The 24,649-nt window shown below is 37.6% G+C and overlaps 1 pseudogene; it reads left to right on the top strand.

Annotated features, from left to right (window-relative positions):
• The first annotated feature begins 13,351 nt into the window (after positions 1-13,351).
• Positions 13,352-13,811, top strand: LOC108285052 (annotated as a pseudogene).
• The last annotated feature ends 10,838 nt before the right edge of the window (positions 13,812-24,649 follow it).

The raw sequence follows: 24,649 nt of genomic DNA, 5'->3' as shown, positions 1-24,649 counted from the left end.
TCAAAAGATAACAGATGCTGGTAAGGTTGCGGAGAAAAAGGAATGCTTATACACTCTTGGTGGGAGTGTAAATTAGTTCAACTATTGTGAAAACCAGTGTGGTGATTCCTCAAAGACCTAAAGACAGAAATACCATTTGACCCAGCAGCAATCTCATTACTGGGTATATACCTAAAGGAATATAAATCGTTCCATTATAAAGACTCATGCACATGCATGTTCACTGCAGCCCTACTCACAATAGCAAAGACATGGAATAAACATAAATGCCCATCTACGTTAGACTGGATAAAGAAAATGTGGTACATATACACCATGGAATACTACAGCCATAAAAAAGAAAGAGGTCATATATTTGGGGGGAACATAGATGGAGCTGGAGGCCATTATCCTTGGCAAACTTACACAGGAACAGAAAACAGAGAATATCACAGGTTCTCACTTATAAGTTGAAGCTAAAAGAATGAACACATGGACACACAGAGGGGAACAACACATGCTGGGGCCTATTGGAGAGTGGAAGGTAAGGAAGAAGAGGATTAGGAAAAACAACTAATGGGTACTAAGATTAATGCCTGGATGATGAAATATCTGTACAACAAACCCCCATAATACATTTACCAATGTAGCAAACCTACACATGTACCCCTGAACTTAAATAAAAGTTTTTTTTTTTAAAAAAAGAAATGGTTAATTATAATATGACGCATTTGATGTTTTCATAGAAGCAATTCTGTAGCCTAGAAACAATGTGAGACCAGAAAACATCTCTTAATTTATGTTATTTCTCCAAAGTTCAACAGAGTACAGTCCATATAGCAGGTACTCAATAAAAGTTTGTTGAATGCATGCATGCATGCATGCAAAAATCAATTGCAATGATTGAGGCATCAGTGAAAAAAGTGCACAATGGCTAGCTACTTCAGGACCACACACTATCTGTGTCCCTGAAGTTGTATCTCAGGTAGAGCTCACAGCTTAGTTACTAGATTATCTCTAATAAGTTGCCCTATTGACTCCTTTCATGGTCTTGGCAAAAACACCTTCTCTTCCCCTCCTCCTCTAGGTGATGAGTATCCTGGTTTGCAATAGCTGGGCAGTAGCATGTGATCGACAGGTTGGTAGGGTGCATCTTATCTGGTCCCTCATGTCTCAGGAAACTGATTGACAGAGAAATACCTATGGAAACTGAATAAAATCTATTGTATTTAAGAACTGCCCTTTAATGTTAGATAATTTCTTTATATTATTTTAAAAATGCATTTTGTTCATATTTAGCCAAACCTACTTTTCCAGCTTGAAGGGAAAATAAGATAGGCATATTTTCATACTGAGAGAGGCAGATAGCAAAGAGAAGATCCAATTTTAGACACTGTCCTTTTTACCAGTTATGCTACCAGTGACATAGAAGAGATTCATGTATATAATTTGAAAGATTAAATAAATAAATGAATAAGGAAGGAATGAATGAACTCTAACTTGGCATGGGAGGAAAGTCTCACATAGAAGACCAATTATACATTGTACACAAGAAAATCTCAATTTCTGATACTATCAGTCTAACTAAAATAATAGCAGATTCTTTCTGCATTTCTCATAGTTTCCTATGTTAAAGAAATTAGGCATAAAACCACAATTTGTAGATACATTTCTGTTCAAAGGGGTCACATGTACTGGTTGCTTAATTTTCCTGATAGCAGAGGAGCCTAAAGCCAACTTTGATTTTCAAGCCCTGTGGCAAATATAAGTAAATTTGCCATATGGTTCTGTCCATTTTTGTCCCAGATGAAACAAATTATGCCTACTATAGTTACATCAGATAGAGATGTCATTATTCTTAACCCAGGCTGCACAGAATAATCACCAAGTAAAGCTTTTTAAAAATGCTATTATAAGCCCCATCCCAGACCAATTAAATTAGATTCTCATGGGACAGGACCTAGCCATGTATATTTTTTAAATGTTTCCCAGGGACTTCTAATCTGTGGTCTCGACTAAGAAATACTGAATAAACTCATTTACACCTCCTGGCCAGCCAGGATGCAGGTGCTAACCAATGTTTCCCAAACTTCAAGGTGCACACAGGTCACCAAGAGACGTTGCAAAAATGTAGATTCTGATTTAACAGGTCTGGGGTAGGGCCTGAGATTCTGTCTCTGCTAACAAACTCCAAATGACGCTATAATGTTGCTGAGCCAACTTGTTACTTATTACACTGCAAGTAGCAAGGTGCTAAATCACTCATGCACCAGGGCCTCCTACAAGTATTTGAGGAAGAAATGTGTTTCAGGCTGCTGATAAAGACATAGGCAAGACTGGGAAATTTACAAAAGAAAATAATTATTCAACTTGCAGTTCGACGTGGCTGGGAAGGCCTCACAATCATAGTGGAAGGTGAAAGGCACATCTCACATGGCAGCAGACAAAAAAAGAAGAGCTTGTGCAGGGAAAATCCCTTTTTAAAACTGTCATCCCGTGAGACTCATTCACTATCATGAGAACAGCTCAGGAAAGACCCACCCCCATAATTCAGTCACCTCTCACTAGGTTCCTTCTATGACGTGGGAATTGTGGGATTTACAATTCAAGATGGGATCTGAGTGGGGATACAGCTGAACTATATCAAAATTGATCTCTGGAGAGACATCCCCAGGGGGGTCACATGCAACAGGCACACACTCAGATCCTGCATAAACATTTTTGCTGTTGAATAATGAAGACTTACAAACTGGTAAATGGCCACAGCTGTAACCTCCCCAACCAGCTAGCCTGTGCCATCTCCCACGAAGCCCCACATGCCACAATCAACTCAGCAACTCAAGTGTGAATACCTGCCACATCAGGGAACCTCTAGGACTCTGCTTCAGCACTAATGACTTATTTTTTGTTCTGACTGGTCAGAGTGTTTGCTGAATTCGCTATTAAATCTTTTAAATATCACTCTTGAGCACCATACCAAGCTATGATTCCTGGATGGGTCAGACCTTGAAAACCGTCCGATTGCTGTCTTGAGATTGTGTTATATTGAAAGATGATCTATTTCATCACTAATGTAGGTGAATAAAAACACGAGATCAGCAAGGTCTCATGACAATAGACAAATTAGGTAAAAAGATATGAGTTAAAGAAAAAATTGGATCTAACAAAAATGATACAATAACAATGATTTAATATGCAAATTCACCACAAACAGGCTGATTAAATGAGAGAAAACCCTTGGTTTAATTAAAAACTAGAGACTCTATGAAACTGAAAATAATTAGAAATTTGCACCACTGTCATCTACAGAAATCACAGATGTAGCTAAAAGAAAAAAGACAGTTTCTCTGTAACAAATAATTGCAATGTATCATATGCATTACAATAATCGGTTACTATAAAGTAGAATATTTAGTTTTAAAAACATATTTAGGTTGATGTTTATTCACGTGTAATTATTTATTATTTTAAAACCAATTTTCCAGATTAGTAGTTTTAACTATGTCTCTACATGTGTAAAAACTTTTTTAAAAAACTAGAAGAAATTTTAGATTTTAACTTCTGCATATTTCTTTTAAAATAATTTGACCAAGAAATAAAACAATAACAGTAATGAGAAAACCCAAAACCAATTGAAGATGTATGCCTTGGGTTCTTATAAGACACATCTGAGAAAAATAATTCTGAGAGCCCTTGTCAACTCCACAACACCTGTTGAATAAATAAACCAGGATAGACTCTCTGTCCTAATGCCACAGTATTTTTATTAGTTTTACCTCTCTAGTGTACCTAATTGGGGCCACTGAGTCACTATAAAGTATTACATGAAGACTGTGTGCTTTTAAAGCATCTTAAAATATATCCATTAGAGTTGTAAAGGGCATTTCCATCAGTCTCCTCATACTCGTAGATGCACAGGTTTAACAAGCTGTTGCCATCCACTATGCCATTATGTTGACTGATCTTTGTTTTACTTTCATTTACCTCAATTTATACTCTGCCTTGAATTTTTTTTAAGTACAACAGAATTACTAATGTGATTTCTGACTTCATCTTTTCCTTTTACTGTGGATCTAAATCAAATACTGTGTCATTTTTAATGTACTTAACAAAGGAGGTTTTGAATCTCAGAAACACATATGTTTAATTAGCTGTAACCAAAAAACTGCTTTCCATGTCTTTCTTTCCTGAAAGGGGCATCCCCTCTCACTTGCACATCTAATATCAGGACCTTAAAATCCTCCCACCATATGTCAGAGATATTTGATCTTTTTCTGTCTAAGCCTGTGGTGGGCTTATAGTTCACACTGTCTGCTTTGTCTGATTCCTCCTCAGGGGAGTCTGATTTCACATTCTAACTGCTCTAAACAGGCTTCAGAAATAGTTTCTTCTTGCTAGACTAAGAAAAGAACAACCATGAAGAATGAAAAGAAATAAACAAGCAGTGGCCCTACACTAAAAGACACAGACCTCTCTGCCTGGGCAGCTCCAATATCTGACTGTCTATAGCTCTTCCACCCATGTCCTTCCGTTGTGTGATAACCAATTATGAATACAAGCAGAAACACAGATTAGGCTTGCCAAAAGTGGACAGATGGGACCAGTCAGGACACAGAAGCAGGTATTTCTTGCCCTCTGCTACTGCACACAGAAATTTATTGGAAGCCTAAAATGTGGAGCTTTCTTAGCAAACATATATAGAAAGTGTTTTTAAGAATGTAATATAGAATACAAAACAAAGTCCTTAGGTTTTGTAAATAATATATTCAAGAGAAACATCCCGCAACTCGAAGCTCTTCAACATGACAGCAGCTTCCATTTTGCTCTTCATTTGTTCCTAACTGTTCTCTCCTCTTGGTGCGACTGGCAGGTGGTACCTCTCCTGCTGCTACTTGCAATGAATGACCCTGTGATGGCAGATGATATCTTTGTGGATTCTGGCATGAAGGGTTTTTGTTCTGTTTTTAACCTGAGCAGAGGCTAATTTAACCACATATTGCCATCTTCAAATTGTAGACAACTGGAACTTCTAGTGAACAATTTTTTTGCCCATTGGGAGGCCCAACTACCTGCCCGTGCAAATTTTGAATGGTATATATTAATCCCCAGGCAATAGAAACACACTGACCAAAGCAGTATTCATGGTAGCCCACAGATGTGTAAGAAAAAGCCCCTGTTCAAGATGTACTTTCTGCTGAGATGGGAACAAAATCATATGTGAGATATTAAAGAAAATAGCTGGATCTTAAGGAAACTCAGCATAGTATAATTATATTGGCAGAAGACTAGAGGGGCTGAGCAGACCTGCAGTCAATGAAGTTTTTAAAGGCAGTGGTACTCTGCACACTTCTTCACATTTCTACCCCTCCCTTTCCCCCTTCGCCAGCCACTCCTGTAAGTTTCAGATTTTGGCACTGACTCTCTGTCAGGTGCCACATACATTACCCAGTCTGTTTACAGAGAACAAGCTTCTATTGTTCCATCAGAAAGGAAAGGACAATCAAGGGAAAGTTTATAATCAACCCCCACTCAAAGAATATTTGCATTACTTATTTTTGACCAGTATCTTAGAATTTATAACCATTTTAATAACCTTTTTTCCCACAATAAGCAAGAATAAATGAAAGATTAACTCTGAATCTATGGCAGAGCTCACCTGCCTATTCACCCACATTGTGGTCTCTTGGGAGGAGCATGTAATGAACAGCACCAGGACTCAGGATTTTCCACCTTAATTGGTGCTTAACCTTGTATATTTGCTCCAGTTATTTCTGTTGAAAAAGCGATTGCCTTCAGAGAGAATTTGTGGAATGCGCTTCTAAATGGGGGCCAAAATATGACCTGCGAAATGTTGCTGGAAAATAAGAAATGGGTTATAAAGCACAAGGAAAGAGAGAAAAACAGAAAAGTGGTAGAAAAATGCCTGTGTATTCTCTGCCACCCATATAGAGAGAAGTAACAAACCTTTCCACTGACTTCCCCAAAGACAAACACACACTTTAGGGACAACACATTTGCACTACAATAGCAACATTTTTGTTTAATGCATTTATATCTTATGCCTCACTTTGGTGGGTTGGGGAGGGGTAGTGGTAATGAAGCGCACTTTGCTGGGGAGAGGTAGCACTTTATCATGTATACGTTAAGATTCCCAGTTTCCATGACAGTTCTTGAACATTACACAGCAATAAATTTGGCATTTGTCATGGGACATAGCATTCTGAAAGTCCATAGGGAGAGATTGGGGGCTGTCCCATAACTAGAATTTTCAGGTTCCTTTGATAGTTTTAGCTCTCATTTTTATTAACCAGTTGAATCTGGTATGCCCTGTACTCTTACACTGTGAATAATATAATGAAAACAATAGAAGATCTACCTGCTGCTCTAGTTTGCTAGAAAATACAGTTGGACTCTGAGAATGCAAGGGTGAAACCAAGTCATTTCAACCAATAGCCTCTTTGCATAGCCTCTTGGAGAATTCTTTGGTCTTTCCCTTGATGATCATTTCCTGTGAATGACTGTGGCAGAGCACAAATATTCTTTTTTTTTTTTTTTTTTTTTTTTGAGGTGGAGTGCAGCAGTGTGATCTTGGCTCACTGAAATCTCTACCTCCCTATTTCAAGCAATTCACAGGTGTGCACCACCATGCCAGCTAATTTGTTTTGTATTTTTAGTAGAGACAGGGTTTCACTATGTTGGCCAGGCTGGTCTCGAACTCCTGACCTCAGGTAATCTGCCTGCCTCGGCCTCCCAGGGTGCTGGAGTTAACAGGCATGAGCCACCAAGCCCAGCTGCAAACATTCTTATATTCATGTGTTTTGTTCTTTTATTTTTCCTGTGCTTTCTTAATAGCAGTCTTAACATGAAAAGTCCAAACAATGCAGAGATACATAGAGCAAGAGTCAAACTAAAATACCTTTAGAGGTCAACGAGGCCACATAAATGTGTGAAGCAAGCCAGCTGGCAGGGGACATGGGGCCCTTCCACTTCCTGGAGAGCTAGAGGAAATGTGGCGAGCCTCACTACCTGGAATTTTAATTCAGAAAGCTAAACAACAACAACATCACGTCTGCCTCAAGGACATCTAAGACCTCACAAAGTACCAGTTTCAGCAAGGAAATGTGGGTATCCATCTTCCTGCCCACTTTAAATTATTTTATTACACGGCATAATTCACTCATTTTCATGTGTATGTTCACATCTTATGTGTGTCTATGTTTATGTCTGTATTTGTTTAGATGGTACCACCACTTAAAAGGTAACAGGCATTAAACACTAAGAGTGGACAGCATAGCAAAGAGTGTACCTATGTGGTCAATGCTTGTTGTCTCGGATGATTTGATGCAGAAAGAGGAGACTGAATAAGATTTGTGTAGGCTCAAAATTCACAGTGACTCTGCATTAAAAATGGGAGTATGTAGGAATTAGAGCCTAAGCAGAAGCACAAAAGATGAGACATGTGCGCCCAGGCAGCAGGGAACTGTTGGAGAAGATTGCTCAGATTCTGACATGAGTGTCGGTAGGAGAGAGAAATTCAGGTAGACTTAGGTCAGTGAAAAAGAGCTGACTCCATTTGTAAAATAAAAAATCTAAATAGCACAGAGGTCCGTAAGATGAGAGAGCATCACTGATTATTTTTTCAGGACAACGCATCAAAGTAAAGAGAAGGAGAGAGCAAAACAACTTCTGATGTTAAATGAAGAAAACAGAATTGAACTTTTGAGCAAAAAATAAAACTGGAAGCTTTAAAAGTAGAGGCTTTAAGAAATGAAGTAAATCCTAAGGCAACACCAACTATTCTACAACTGAAGAGCTTGTGGTTTCAGACAATCTTAAACACTCTTTAAATCACATCCCTTATGAATATTCAGATATATATGTTCTTCAACCAAGTATAAAAATGTTGGATCTTTTTATTTCTGCAGTAAGCTCTTTTTCCCTGTCTCCCTCCCTCACTTCCCCATAGAAATGTATGCTAATCTTAATTTATAAAAAGAGTTAACAGGTTCCTCAGTATGTTGGCTATGAAGTCACAACACTGAATAGAGATCATCCTAGTTGCATCTTATCAGAGGAAAATAAAACAGAAAGATCTGACTCTGTTTCATTTAGCTCTCTTAAATGTTATGCTCACTGAAACCCTCAAACTTGAGCTTTGTTCTTCCTATAGGTATGAGGTTAAAAAAAAATGTTGTTTCATTTTTGTCCACACACTCACAAAGTTCATATGGCAGGAGCTCCCTGGAAGTAAAGTCCTAAGAAGGTTTTGTCTCCAGTTCCTACCTCCCACGGCAGTGTCTAGTGCATCTTACAGCTCAGGTTAATCTGTAATTTAGCCTAAAGCTGTTCTGGAACTTCACAGGTTGCGATGCCTTTAAAGTGATGCATGAATCCATGTTTAAACCATAAACTTTAAATGTTGTACATCTGCATTCTAATCTGAAGCAACCTTAAATACAGCAGCTGGCAGCAGGCTGTAGCTCACATTGCCTGCCAAGGAATCCAGTCACTGGCGTGTTCACAGCCATGGAATTATTACGGCTGTAACAACTGAATTCACGTTAGTTCTTAACTTCAAGCTGATTGGTTTACTTGGCTGCACTTGTGTTTATTTCTTTCATAGCTTTTGTTTTATTTATTTGACAGCCTCTTATTTGACATTTTCTCCAAAGAACAGACAAGTACACATACATAATTTCATGGGCTCATTTTGACTTTCTGTACAGCATCAATACACAAGGAAAACTGCATCTGGGTAGTTTTCAGAGCCGTGATATGTCACCTAAGGACAGGAAATTAAGAGTAATCACTCAGCTCTAACATGCCTGTTGTACTCAGGTATTAAAGAATAAGATACTAGATGTTTTTGTCCTCACAACTCTCTTTCTTCCTCATTACCTTATAATCAGGTAACCAGGGTTAACTAGATTTCATGTTTTCCCATAAGATGATTATAAGGAGATAAGATAAGGAGAACATCTTCTGTTCTCCTTTCTACCACCATTTCCTCTTGTTACACAAATAGCTCTGTCTCTGCCCTGATGTTTCTCCAACCTATACCACACACTTCTGTCAAATTAATTTTCCTATACTCTGCTTTAAAATCCTGTGCTTAAAAATTTTCATGGGGTCCTGACTTGCCAAAAGAGAAGGACCCTACACAAACCTTCTGAGACAACAAAACAGTCTACTTACTGTTCCTAAACAGTGTAGTCACGCCTCCATTCTAAGTCCTTGCTCGCTTTCTCATCAATTTTTTTTTTTTTTTTTTTTGAGGCAGAGTTTCGCTGTTGTTACCCAGACTGGAGTGCAATGGCACAATCTTGGCTCACCGCAACCTCTGCCTCCTGGGTTCAGGCAATTCTCCTGCCTCAGCCTCCCAAGTAGCTGGGACTACAGGCATGCACCACCATGCCCAGCTAATTTTTCTATTTTTAGTAGAGACGGGGTTTCACCTTGTTGACCAGGATGGTCTCGATCTCTTGACCTCGTGATCCACCCACCTCGGCCTACCAAAGTGCTGCGACAATTTTTTTTTTTTTTTCCAAAATAAATTCAGACTTCCCTTTGAGGACAAGTTTAAGTCATCTTGTTCTGCAAAGACTTCCCTTTCACTCCAGGTCCTCAGAGATAGGTATATGTGCTAAGAGCCAGAGTTCCTGTTCCTGCTCAACAATGTAATCTAAACACAATATAAACATTATCTCATATAATTCTCACAAAATACCTATGAAGAAAATATTATCAGTCACCTCACTATGCAGGATGAGAAGACAGAGTCATGTGTATAATAAAGTCACTTGTTCACTGTTACAGGGCTAGTCAATGGAGGAGCCAGTGTTCAAATGCTAATCACATCATTGTTGCATTTCCTCCTTGAGACTTCTTTGAAATGTCCCTAGTTCATTAATTTGGCTAGCTTGCTTTTACTTGCATATAATTTTATCACCCACTAAGAGTCATAGCCCACTAAAACCAGATGTTCTTGCTCACTGCCTTATGTGTTAGACGTGTGGAATAGTTCATTGTACTCTCCATCAAATATTTCTGGTTTTTTTCAGCACACAAGATGATGGTACCTAACAGCTCTCTTGTATTTTGGCATGACTGTATGCCAGTTGTGGTTAGTGAAATGTGAGCTGAAGTGATTTTGTTTCTAGGTAGATGCTTTAGCAGTCAGGGGGCGATTCACTGTCTCTTAGTCCCTCAGCTGTGGCTTTCCAATAAGATCCCAACAGATGCCATTCTTAGAGCCTGGGTCCCCAAGTAAAGTCCACATGGAACAGAGTACCCAGTGGACCTGTGCTGGGCCTGGGAGAGAAACAAATCTTTGTAATTTTATCACTTAGGTTATTTTTTTCCCTGTAGAACAACTAGCCAATCTAACTAACAATAGTGCATCTGTGGAGAGTTGTGACAGGAACTCATGTGAAAGCAAAAACCAGGAGAACTCACCAGTTATATTTAAAACATCCAGAAAACATCTGCCAGAAAGGTGGTAAAGCGAAGAAGCTTTTCACCCAGGAAAATCTGATCCTTAAGAATTTTCAGTTCAATTGTGGTCACAGTCAGGTGCTAGAGCATAAAAGGAGACTCTAGAAAATCCAGTTTCGATTTCAAACTCTTTTTATAAGTTCTGCATGGATCACAATTCTACTGTTCAGAGCACCTATTACTTTTCTATTTTCTCTTCATCCAAATGGCTATTTTCCAGTCCACTCTTAACCTCATTCCATTTTCTTTTGATGTGTTTTTACTCTTCCGTTTTTAAGAGTCTCCAAGTATGTACAATAAACTTTCCCATCACAGAGACTATATCCAGAGCAGCCTTCTCTATATATCACAGTTCAATTTCCAGTCTCTCCAGTAGTAAAGAAAGAAAAAAGAAGGAAGAAACGCACATGACAACTTTGTCTCAATTTTAAAAAGGGGAGCGGGATACTCTGGGTAACTGAATTTTTTCATTTATGGATGAAGATGATAGGATTTTACCTGCAGGATGAATTACCCGTAGGATGAATATATATTGTTTTACTTCCCTTACTTAGCTTTGAGATTATAATGTAATTGTTTTTATATTTAATCAAAAGTCTCCAGATCACCATTCTATACATCACTGAATATTGTATGGTACTATAGCTAGAGCTGGTAATAATGTAGAAAATTGTGTGAATATGTATTTATTCCATAGCATTCCTGGAAGAGTGAAAATTAAATCTCACACATTAAATTTTGTTTGTAACTTACAGATTAGAAAGTGTATAGCATCTATAATAAAAATATAATTACAGGAGACTAAATTTTAAAATTTCTAGTTAAATGATGTTATCTTGTATTAAAGTTGAGATAGGAATTCCCTAAAGAAAATAATCGAAGTATTTATAGAACTATTCCTAATAATGACTTACAAGGTTTCATCTAAAGGCAACGTGTATGCTAATTAGGCATTTAAGAAAATCAGACAAATTTATTTCAAAATTAAATTACTGCAGGTTTCCAATACATGGATGACTAGTGAGGAAGAGAAGCAGGCAACCAGGAGAGATTCTTGTAGGAAAACAATAAATAACACTGAAAGTGTACTTTAGAGGAGTGGTCTGCAACCTCAACCCCCACAACCCCACCCCTACATCCCCTCACCTGCAGGGGCATTAGATTTTCATAGAAGCATGAACCCTATTGTGAACTGCACTTGTGAGGGATCTGGGCTGCATGCTCCTTATGAGAATCTAATGCCTGATGACCTGTCACTATCTCCCATCACCCCAGATGGGACCATCTAGTTGCAGGAAAACAATCTCAAGGCTCCTACTGATTCTACATTATGATGAGTTGTATAATTATTTCATTGTACTTTACAATGTAATAATAATAAAGTGTACAATAAATGTAATGAGCTTGAATCATCTCAACACCATTCCCCCACCCCTACCCCAATGCCTGGAAAAACTGTCTTCCATGAAACAGGTCCCTGGTGCCAAAAAGGTTGGGGACCACTGCTCTAGAGGCAAGAATATGAGTACTTTATTTTTTCTGTTGCTAAGACCCACTGCTGATTTGAAGCCTTCTAGGCTAAGGGTCACTACAAACTAGGAACAGTTGTACTTGCTACTAACCAATTTAATTTGGACTATCTCAGCCAGCCTTATTGAATTCTCTCCAAACCCCCAGAGGCAGAAAGGTACTGCTGTACTTAACTGTTCAATAAGGTTTACTTTCAGGCCGCACTGGTGCAGCCTGGTTGTACATTCAGCATCATCTAGTTTAAACATATTGAGCAATCAATTTAAACTTGTTATTGTCATTGGGGCTTGAAAATTTAATAAGCAATTACCTGAACACATTCCTTTATGTTTTTAATTTCTACTGAGATGTTGTTCCATTTTCAGGCCTAAAGCAATCATGCCCTCCAGAATGTTTAATTGAATGAGTCCATAATGCAAGGCTTTTTCTTAACTGTATTTTCCTAGTGTGATTTATAAAGCTGAATGAAGTAGTGTCTTTATAAAAAGGGAGCCAAGAGTAAGTGAAAATTTCAAAGATCCGACATGGATGAATGACAACACTCTTTTTTTTTTATGTGAAGGAAGCTAGCTGACCCATTGTCTCCTTAAAACAGCAGTACCTTTCCTATAGGGTAAATCTAAAATGCTCTACTCTCCTCATATTCAGAAGCCATGCTGTAGAATTGTATATATATTGTTTTTGATCCTGCCATATGAAGTGAAGTGGTGGTCATTCGTTTATAGAAGTATTTGTTTCCAAAAAAAAAAAACCTGAAAATTAAGTAATTTATTTTATCTAATATTTTTTTTTCTCATTTTGTGTCTAAAACAGGGGTCAGCAAACTTTTTCTGTAAAGGGCCAGATGGTAAATATTCTAGGATTTGCAACATATGGTCCTTGTCTCAACTACTCAATTCTGCAGTTTTAGGGCAAAAGCAACCATAGATGATACATGAATGAATGGGTATGGCTGTGTTTCAATAAAGCTATATTTACAAATCAGGCAGCAGGCCAGATTTAGCTTACTGGCTACAGTTTGCTAATCTCTGGCCTAGAACATTTAATAGAAAAAAATACGTGTGTGTGTGTGTGTGTGTGTGTGTGTGTGTGTGTGCGTGTGTGTGTGTGTGTGTTTTGTTTGGTTGGTTGGTTGGTTGGGGTTTGTGTTGTTAGTTTGTTTACTTGTTTGTTCCACCCAAAACATGAAGTTTTTTTAGAGGTTTCCTTAGTAGGTTTTCTTTCATCTGTCCCATAAATGCTGATATTTCAAAGGACTTTTGTTTTATTTGCTTTTCTTAGGGGTGATACATTTTTAAGCCATCCCCATGACTTCACTTATCATTTAAGAAATGATTTCCCATGGCTTCATTGGGAACTATGGCTAAACATCATCCTGATTTCATCTTTTGCCGCAAGCAGGTTGGTGTTGCCATCAGAAGACTGTGTGAAAAATGTGATGGCAAGTGTGTGATTTGTGACTCCTATGTGCATCCCTGTAGTCTGGTGCGCATATGTGATGAGTGTAACTATGGATCTTACCAGGGGCGCTGCGTGATCTGTGGAGGCCCTGGGGTCTCTGATGCCTATTATTGTAAGGAGTGTACCATTCAGTAGAAGGATAGAGATGGCTGCCCAAAGATTGTTAATTTGCGGAGCTCTAAGACAGATCTCTCCTATGAACACAAAAAATATGGCTTCAAGAAGAGGTGAATGGTGGGTAGCGCCTTCCTTCCCCCCACATCAAGCTGCTGCAGCTGCCAGAAAAGATGCCTACTACTACCAACGGAAAGGGAATAGAGCCCAGAGCATCACCAGGAGTGCCTGCTAGTGTACTGGCAGCTTGCCACTCTCCTCTCACCCAGATGTGGTATGGATGGAAAAGGATTCTTCACAGAGCACTCTGGTACACTGTAACAGAGAAAAACTTATATATTAGTGAATAGTGTTTCTTCAATTTGAGAAGCAAAGATCTTCTCTCCATATTGATATGTTCTCCCCCAACCAAGATCTTCTAAAAAGATATAATATTTTAGCCTTCTGCTTGGTAAGTTGACTGTGAAGCTACACCCAGTAAAAAACATGTTCTTGCAGCAGCTCTGGTGGCAGCTGTCCTTGAGGAACCTTCTGCGTGTGGTGGGAAGCTATCAGAACAAGAAATGTAGGCATTTACTCTTTAAACACTTGTGCTGGTCTTATGTTATTTCCTTCTGAGAAACTGGAAACATTTTCTGTTGCTATTATATTAATAAAGTTGGTGTTTATTTTATGGTAAAAAAAAATTAAATAAATAAAATTAAAAAAAGAAATGATGTCTCCCAAATTTTACCTTTAGTCCATAGCTTTCTTCTAAATGCCAGAACACCACACCTAATAGTGTATCTTCTACCCAGGAGCCCAACTATAGACATATTACAGATACATCAATCTATGTCCAAATTAGAACATGTTTTCTTTCCTACCAGCTTTCCATGTATCCTACTTAGCCATAGGAATATAACTCCTCCCTGAAGTACTCTAATTCTTTCATTTCCTTCCAATTCCATATAACTGCTCCCGGTTTCATCTCCTAACTGGCTCTAAACTCCATAGTTTCCTCACCATCTCCACAGTCTCTGCAAAAAATTTTTGTCTCCTTCCTGAAATATCATTAAGAATATATGCATGGATCCCCCATTCTCCAGTATTTTTTTTATTTTAAAAAGCACATCACACTGCTGTTGCTTATTTTTCTAAAATGTCATTTTTTGACTGAAGATCTATGATTATCTCTTTTCCCTACCAAAAGATCAACGTAGAATAAAAAGCCTTTCCAACACCATCCTATCTACCCTGCCTACTTCCCTTCACCTCTACCAGTGCTACCCCACTTGCCCCAGGATTTCATGCAGAAGTCATACAGGAAATATCTGTCCTTTCTTACAGAAACGCTGAATGATTATACATTCAATATCACTGGACATTTTTGCACACTAGATTATGTCCTTTCCATGTTCCACATACTATGCCAGATTCTGAGCATATAAATATGAAAAAGACAAAGAGCTTACAAGCTTACAGTATAGCTGGGACAACCAAATCAAACACATAATGACAATATAAAGAGAAAATATGAGAAGGAGCACAGTATAGTGGTTTAAACATGGACCATGGAATGGCATTATCTGAATTTACATTCCAGGGTTCCCGTTGGCTGAGGGACATTTGGCAGGCTCCTTAGTGTCTTAGTCCATTTGGGCTGCTATAACAAAATGCCATAGACTGGGTAATTGATAAACAATAGAAATGTATTTCTTACAGTTCAGGATGCTGAGAAATCTAAGATCAAAGTGCCAGCAGATTTAGTGTCAAGTGAGGGATTGCTCTCTGCATCAAAGATGGTGTCTTCTAGCTCTGTCCTCACATGGTGGAAGAGCAAACAGGGATATCTGAGGACTCTTTTAAAAGGCACTAATTTCATTCTTAGAGTGGAGCTTCCATGAACTAATCACCTTCCAAAGGCTCCACCTTTTGCTACCATCCCCTTGGTGATTAGGTTTCAACATACGAATTTGGAGGGATACATATATTCAAGAACTGGAAACTGGCTTCTCTGTGGTTTATCAATAGATAATTCATCAGCAAAATAATGGCATAAAAAACCTATCTTAGGGGATTATTGCAATGATTAAAGGAGTAAATAATTTGTCAATTCCCTAGAACAATGTCTAGCATAGGAAGCACTATAAAATATAGACAGATACATAGATATAGGTATATATAAATTATATAAAATTTTATAAAATATATATGTATTATGTATATCCATAAATATGTATGTACTGTTTTATTAGGCTGTTCTTGCATTGCTATAAATACCTGAGACTGTATAATTTATAAAGAAGAGAGGTTTAATTGGCTCACAGTTCTGCAAGCATTACAGGAAGCATGGTGCTAGCATCTGCTTGGCTTCACGTGAAACCTCAGGGAGCTTTTAATTATGGCAGAAGGTAAAGTGGGAGCAGGCACATTACATGACAAAAGCCAGAGCAAGTAAGAGAGTAGGGGAACAAGGTGCCACACACTTCTAAACAACCAACCCTCATGTGAACTTCCTATCAGGAAAATAGCACCAAACCATGAGGGATCTGTCCCCATGACCAAAATACCTCCCACCAGGCATAACTTCCAGCATGGGGACTCTAATTCAACATGAGATTTGGATGGGGACAAATACCCAAAATGTATCAATTGCATATATGTGTGTATATGTATATAAATTAGTATTATTAGTCAACTATAGGAAAACTAGTGAGGAAGCAAATAATTATACACACATACAGAGTGAGGAAACATTGAAGAAAGAAAGAAGGCATTTCCATGGAACTTGGAAAATGAGGTGACAATTAAGGAGGAGAATCAGGCTTTAAACCCAAGTCAGTCTGTCTCCAACGCACATTTTATGCTAGTGTGTTCGCAGAATCATGTTTATATTAGTCTTTTATCACAGAATTTTTACATAAAAGGTTCTTTGCATATTCTTTAGTTTCTACACAAACTCTAGCCTTAAATGACTACAGGAGTTCATGATTACAAATCTCTGAGCCTTTCTTTATGTCAATTACCTTTCCTTTCATGTCATTTTTTATATCTAAAGGCAACTGTGACAGGGAGAAAAGGAGGTTTTAATCAGAAGTTTTAAGTTGCAAGCCCAGGTTTCTCTATGTCATGGGGCAAGTAACTTTAACTCTGGTGAAACTTTTCTCATGCATAAAATGGAGATGGGGGTACTTTACTCACAGCATACTGAAGAGGATTAAAGCAGTCACTGCTTGGAAAAAACACCTGTTTTCAAATTCCGCCTGTCCTTTCAGACCCACCTCATGCTTACCAGCTTCTACAAAACTTTCCTGCCCATTCAAAATCAGTGATCACCTGTTGTTATAAACTTAAACCACTGTCTGTATCACTGAGGCAGTTCTCGATTATGAGACTTTTTTCCTTTTATTGTATCACTGTGTTACTATTTAATAGTTAATATGCATTTAATTTATTTACCCAAGTGAACCCAAAACCTTTGGTTGATATATACAATATTATACAGTGTATATATTCATAATAACACTGTTTCAAAGACTGTGCTAAGCACACAGTGGGGTTAATTGCTATTGATTAATAATAAATAAAAAAATTAACTGAGAAAAGGGAAAGTAAAACCAAATGTAATCTTAAAACAAGTAATGGAACACATACATTGTGCTAAAATAATTTTAAATATACCTTCATTATTACACTATCTGTAACAAGGTAAATGTATTTCTGGTTTATAGAAAACTTTGGTCGCTAGGTTAATTCTGAAATAAAAGGTGGGTGAGCACCTACTGGATGCTAGGACTGAGGCTTACAGGTGAGCATGAGACAACAGGTTGTTTCCTTCATGGAAAACGAAATGCCTGAAATGGCTTCAGCCTCAGCCCAAAGCACATCTTTTTACATTAAATTTGCTCTTCATCAGCAAGACTGAGAATCTGGACATCTAACAAAATGTATAACACACAGTAGGCACTTGGTTAATGAAGGTATTTGGCAAATGTTGAAAGACGGAAATTAGAAATTAGAGGACAATGTAATAATCTCAGGATATAGAGATTAAAGTGGAGCTGGGTAGGAAATTAAACTTAAGCAATATCCTCCAAAAGAGTATGACTCAAAGAAAAAAAATTGACATAGAAAAGACAGGAAAATCAAAAGTGCAGAGCTAGGGAAGACTTTACCAGCAAGAAATCTCAACAAACGTTTTCCATGTATTTTCATGGCATTTGTTAAGTTGTATTTAAATACTATGACTCTACATTCAAATTTTAACTACGCACACCCTCTCCTTCAAACACTTCCTTATAAACCCAAGTCTTATTCTCACATTAGTATTTTGATAAAGTAGGAATTTTTGTCTTCCCTTGATGCACTCTAATTTTAAAGAAAGTAGAAATCATATGTCTAACATACATACAGACACATAAATATGCTATGTCTTTAGAAGAAAAAAAGGAAAATTAATATTTATTTAGTCTAATTGTGAACCTAGCATGTATACTTCCTATTTGGATAGACAGTATATGGCTGTGCTTTTAACTCATATACATGGCTGAACGGTCCGCAGACTGAAAGGTGACTAGGGTTTCAGTGATTTTGAAATAGTCGTACTTTTTTAGCCCTCGGAATGACAACAGTACTTAAATATATAGAGTTTTTAAAAGCCCAGAACTTTTTTAGTATAAAAAAAAAAGGCCTGTACTCAACTTATTTCTAAAATATGGACTAAAATACTAAAAACTTAAAATGAACTTAGCTCTTCTTTTGCCTTTTAATCATTTGAGGCAGCAAATTAATCCTGATTAAGTTGAACATCTTTCATTTTCAGTATTCATTTTCTATAAGCAATCCTAGTTTAAATGCTTTGCAGCCTAAAGAAATTTATTTATTGCTTAATTTTGGGATGATGATAAAAAATGGGTGAAGGAGGTAATCATCACAACTCAAAGTGGTACATGACATTCCTTATGCAAACAGGCTTTATTTACTTGTCTTCTAAATATTATAAAGTAATTTCAATAAACTATGTCTATGCAAATGCAGAGAGAATCCTAAAGAGAGGATTTCATGTTGATGTATGCCAGATACGATAATTCTTTATTTTGTACATTCTCTCTCTCTCTCTGTCTCTCTCTTTCTCTCTCTAGTGTGCTGGAAACACCTAGGAAGAGGAAAATATAGACTTTCTTAGACTTCAAATTTAAAAAAAAAAACAACGCAATGAATTGTCTTGAATATCTTAAATATTAACCCTTCTACTAAGTTTTGTTTCTAAATCTGAAGTGCATGCTGCATTAAAAGGCAAATATTGTATTCACTGACTGATTGCAACAAATATAATAGCTCTGCTTATCTTTCTCATTTCTGTGTTCTTTCCATTACCTCGCTACTTTAGATAGTTGTACTGGGGGTGGGGTCAGTGAGAAGGGGTGATCAATTAGATGAACAGGTTCTATTACTTTGTGATTAATAGAAGATTTTATATTGTTAGATATACACAATAAGTCAGAGTCAGCACAGTATTTATAGGATGGGGAACAGAAGGAAAATTGTTTATCTAACAGGTCACGGACTCAAAAAAGCTTTTATTGTCTTGGCAGGCTTGATTCCATCGCCTTGTCCTCCTGAGCCAGAGAGAGGAGCTGTCCAAATTATAGATGTGAAGGCTAAAAAGTACTTACAACCTAGGTCCACTGTTCCTGCAATGCTATTTGTGACAAGCTGGCATTCTGGAAATGCCTCTTTCAACAATAAGAAAGATGTTATCCACAGATTCAAACCTTCTCTCAAAGCCAACTTTGTTTCCCTTGTGTGCTGAGCAACGTTGGGCAAGCAAGTCTAGCCCACCCACTGTTTGCTCCACCTCTAGCCCATCTCCACCCCTGACTACCCCTATAATAATAAATCCTTTTCCTCCAACATAAAACTCCAAAAAGACTGAAAGCCACTTCTTTTTACTACTCCTTAAGTGGTATGTATTTTTCTCTACTTGCCCAGTTGAAATAGCTGTAATATGCCCCAGAGGGCAATGTTTCTGTCAGGCTCAGAGAAGCAGCAGCACGGCACTATGAGGTGCATCAGTACTGATGAAGGCAGGTAAGTTCAGGAGCCCTGAGGACTTCCAGAGACCTGCCATCCGAATGAGAGAGCTGAGCACATGTGAAGGACAGTGCTGTTCAAAGGGAGGTAAAAAGCTTGAATTAATGGTAGAGGAACCGCAGGAGGTGATCGAAAGGCAAAGGTAACTACCACAGAAAGGAGATTCCTCATTACCCAACAAATTGCTCCTGCTTGGAAGTGAAGCAGGAAAACATTCCATGACTTATCCTTTCAATATCCTTGCAAAGACATTCATGACTTATCCATTCAAAAACATGGGTGTGAATTAAACTTTTTTTTTTTCAATAACACTAGAGGAAAGCTAAAGAGTATACTATTGCTCTGGCTCTTAAAGCCCTTGTTCTAATTGTTTTCCAGGTAATCCAAATTATGTACTTATGCACCATCAAATATCTGTATACTTGTTTCCTCTCCAGGAATGCCTTGTGATTGGGCTAATCATGAACATATACTGGTATCCATTTAGAATAACTAAAATTATTTTCATCTTCAACAAAGAAACATCTGTGCCAACAAGAAAACAGAAGAAGGAGGAGGAGGAGGAGGGGGAGGGAGAGGGGTAGGGGGAGAAATAAAAAGCTTGAAGTCTTGTAAAAACAAACAGTACAGAGTGAGGCTGAGCAACTTTGTGTAGGGAGAACCTCCTGTAATCCGAACCAGGAGCTCTCCAATGGGAGAACTCAACACTAGTTGTATTAAAAAAAAAAAAAAAAAAAAAAAAAAAAAAAAAAAAAAAAAAAAAAAAAAATTAAAAAAAAAAAAAAAAAAAGAAGAAGAAGAAGAAAGAAAATAAAAAGAAAAAGACAAAAGGTATAATTACAGATGGGGGAAATGTGGACTAAAATACTGCCAAGAGAAGCCTCAAGACTGGTATTCTTTAAGGATCTTTCAACTTGTTCTTTGCTTTAAGCTGCATGGACCTGTCAAGAGACAGAATGGGGATTTGGCTCTTTAGGTGTACAAAATGTCAGATGCATTCACTTCTGTGTCCTTACATAAATAAAGTCAGCAGATGGATACAACTGGCCCTGCAGATATAGCATTTTATGCTTGTCCACACGGGTCTCACCAGCTCAACCCACCCTCAGCAGCTTCAAATTCGTGGCATTGATAATCAACGTCATGTCAAAATTGTGCTATAGAACTTGTGTTGTATTATCTGCTTACATTTAATGCCTTCAGATCTCAGCGTGTCTGTGAGAGTTTGCATGACTCATGTAAATGTTCTTTCTGATCCCTTAAAGCAAATAGAAGTTATGAAGGGATGAAATTTTACTAATCTGTACTTCCTCTCCGTAATCTCACTGGCAGGCATTTCATCACTGCATGCATCCTTTCCTAAAAAGAAAGTATTTTGTAACCAAGTACAGCTCTTCAAATTACCATGAAGCAGTCTTTTATTCTGAAATAGAACAAAAATGAACACCTTACTTAATGCTCACACATTAACATTCCAGAGTATTGGTCTTAACCATCTCCCATAGTTGAATGCTAAGCTCTTTCCATTAAAATGTGTCTAATCCTCAGATTTTGTTTTGCAAGATTCTGAACTGAGCCATGAAAAACTTTCTAGGAACATCAATATTCTCTTCTTCCTGTGCAACTTCCACTGCCACGGATAACTAACTGTAAATAACATAAGAGGAAGCTTGCAGCATATGCCACCTTCTCTCTGGGACCTAAGATGCATATCTGGAAAAGAGATTAAGATGAAAAGACGGTGTCAAGTCAAAAGGAAATGACAGGGTCTTTACAAACACATTTTAATTAGAACAAAGGTTCCTCTCATTAATCTGGCCCTAAGTCTTTGCTATACAGCACAAGGTTGCAAAAATGAACAAAATCCTTGCGGGAGCTCAAAAGGAATAAACTGAGCTAAACATATTGCATTTTTCTTTATTATATATATGTTAGTAAGGACGTCATCGACATTATTAAGTTGTCAAAGAACCAAGGAGAATACCTTGATTCTCTGCTGCTCCAGCTCACTATTGGAAAAAAAGAGGGGGGAGATGAAATGAAAGGTATAGAGAGAGTGAGGAAGATGATTCTAGTTTACTATAGAAAGAGTTTTCTGACAACCACAGCTAACTGTCCAACAGTGAAATCAGCGCCTTGGGTGAACTGGCCATTACAAAGTTTGAAGTTCAGGCAGGAGTCCATCACTCAGGAATACCCTTTGAGCAGTTGCTGCCATGGGTAAAGACTACTATAAAGTCTTATGCATCCTGTAATAACTCATAGCAGTGGAAGCTTCTCTACATATTCCTTACACCTTCAAAATGACCTCCATTTCACGAATTTAGTACTCACTACCATGACTCAAGTAATAGCCACAAAATTATCTAAACTTATTTACTCAGAACACCTATATTCATCAGCAATGTAACATCAGTGAAATTAATTCAATATAATGTCAATAGTTTCATTTACTTAATTGAGGAAAGAACAGCAGCTCATGATACAACCTTCAATGTAGTTCTCTCCATTAGAGAATATAAAAGTATTTTTCCAAAGAAAAACTTGAGACAACATAGCAGCCTTCCAGTTTGAAAACTAGTGGTAAAGATGTAACACACTTGGAGCATCAGATGTCCCAGTGTGGTCTGGTTAATTGAAAGCTATAATCCCTACATGTACAATCAGCCTCACACAGGGCCTGTTAATTCAATTGTCCTGTTGGTTTGCCCATTCATGTTCCTGGAGCGTTTTGCATTCCTTTTTCCTTTGCTCAAATTTGCCTCTCTCCTGGCAATTAAACCAGTTTTTTTCTTTTTTTAATCTGTCTCAAAGGTCATGCAGATGCATAGGAGCCATATAAGTTGGGTCTTCAAATAAAGAATGGCCTGAAAAATTTTCAGAATTGTCTATGTGTATGTTTCTTTAACCTGTGAAAAATAGAGCAGACTTGATAGATAATTGATAATATCACTGTGTTGAAAGTAGAATCTTCCCACTTATAGAAGGTCATATTTCTGGCAACTTCAACACAATCATCAATTAAAAGGAATCTAAGAATAAATTAAACATATCCATTTAAACACATACACATGTGTGCATGCACAAACATACACACGCACACAGCTCTCTGAGTACCTGAAGTTTTTGTGAGGACTCAAAAAGAGACCATTCATGTGATGTCATGGCTGATGACTTAGTGTCTCGTCTGAATTGTTGAAACTTTTAAATAAATGTGGTCATATGTTGCTTAATGATGGGGATACATCCTGATAAATGTGTCGTTTGGCTATTTTATTATTGTGTGAACATCATAGAGTGCACTTGTATAAACCTAGATGGTTTAGCCTACTACACACCTAGGCTATATGCTACTGCCTATTACTCCTAGACTAAAAACTCATATTGCATGTTACTATGCTGAATATTGCTAGTCAATTGTAACACATCATAAGTTTTTGTGTATCTAAACATACCTAAACACAGGAAGTATATAATACAGTAAAAATAAAATATTATAATCTTATGGGACCACTGTCATATATATGGTCGATCGCTGACCAAAAATGCTATATGAGCACATGACTGTAACATGCTGATATCCTAGCCCTGAGCAATTTAGAAGAAACAAGCTAGGCAAAGGTAGGAGGACAGGGAGAGATACTGGAGGCAAATAGAAAAAGAAAGGCCAGAGAGAAGACAGCTAACTGCTTGATTTAGTTGGAGAAATAAACTAAATAGCATGAGCAAATCATAAAAATGCTCATGCATTTTATATAGCTCAGAAAAACTGTGAATGTTCAATAATATTACAATAATTTGACAAGGATGACATTATTGAGCTAGAAAAACGTGTTCTTTTCACTTGCCCCTCAGCAACAACTACCTTTCGAATCAATGGCATCAGTTGTTTCAAGGGGCAACAGTACTGAGCCAAGTTCAGACGAGTCATTGCTTGGCATGAAGTTTCAAAAGGAATTTTTTTTCAGGTTGAGTCAAGTATTTTCTTTTTTTATTTGCTGGAATTGGGCTTTTTTGAAAGAAAGTGATTTTCTTAAAAATACAGGTATAAGTTTTTTTTTAAATACAATGTCATGCCATGGGAGATTAAGATCACGGAATTTCTTCTGTAAGTCATAGAATAAGGAAGAAGAAAGATGTGCTATGAGAACAGCTTTTAAAATAAATAAAAAAGGCTTTCTGGTGCTGGGAGAAATTGGACAAGAGAGAAGGGCAAAGTGTTTGATGTGAGTGATGTTGTCTGACTCTTGTCTTTCTCCAAACTCAGGTTAAACATTAGGGCTGAAGGAATATCTTAAAAACACACAGATTGGTTTGGGAAAATCTAAAAACATTGTACGCTAAGACCTTGCTTCCCTGGGCTACTGCAGGCCTCTTGGAGGATCTCCTGCAACGGATGTTCTTGGTGCCCTACTCAGATCTTCTCAGATCTCTTTGCTACTGCTCCTGTCATCTAGATTTTGTGTGCTTTGTCACAATCTGTGCTCATTTGCCCTTCAGAGTTTTGTTCCTGTAATGAGCCAGGAGTGTATAGAAGTTTACCATCCCTTCAAGATGGTAAAGATCTAAGACACCAGGCAATAAAGAAGCACAAAGTTCAGTTTTCTTGCCTCAAGATGAAACAAATTCCAAGGTAAAATGTGTATGTCCTTTGGGATCAGTCTGAGCCTGGAGCTTCCCCTGAAGCTGCACTCTATTCCTTCTTCTTCGATATTTTAATTATCCACTTTCTTACCACTCTCTCCTGGGATCATTGTTTAAATAACCCACTTGTAGTCCAGTTCTTGCTTGAAACCCCCTTCTGGGAAAAACTAACTTAAGGCAACTGGTAAATGAAGTAGTCCTTCATGCAGACTGTCTAAATGGGATTCTAGGTTTTGGATAACATGTAGGACAGATATGAATGAGGATCGTGTCACAGTGGTATATGGAATGTTGATGAGCCCAGGTAGGCCACAGTAACGTTGTTATTATCTGAGAAGAAGTACAGGTAGAA

The sequence above is a fragment of the Cebus imitator genome, unplaced genomic scaffold, assembly GCF_001604975.1.
Source record: "Cebus imitator isolate Cc_AM_T3 unplaced genomic scaffold, Cebus_imitator-1.0 Scaffold288, whole genome shotgun sequence".
NCBI classification, from domain to species: Eukaryota; Metazoa; Chordata; class Mammalia; order Primates; family Cebidae; genus Cebus; species Cebus imitator.
This window is presented reverse-complemented; position numbering and strand designations above follow the sequence as displayed.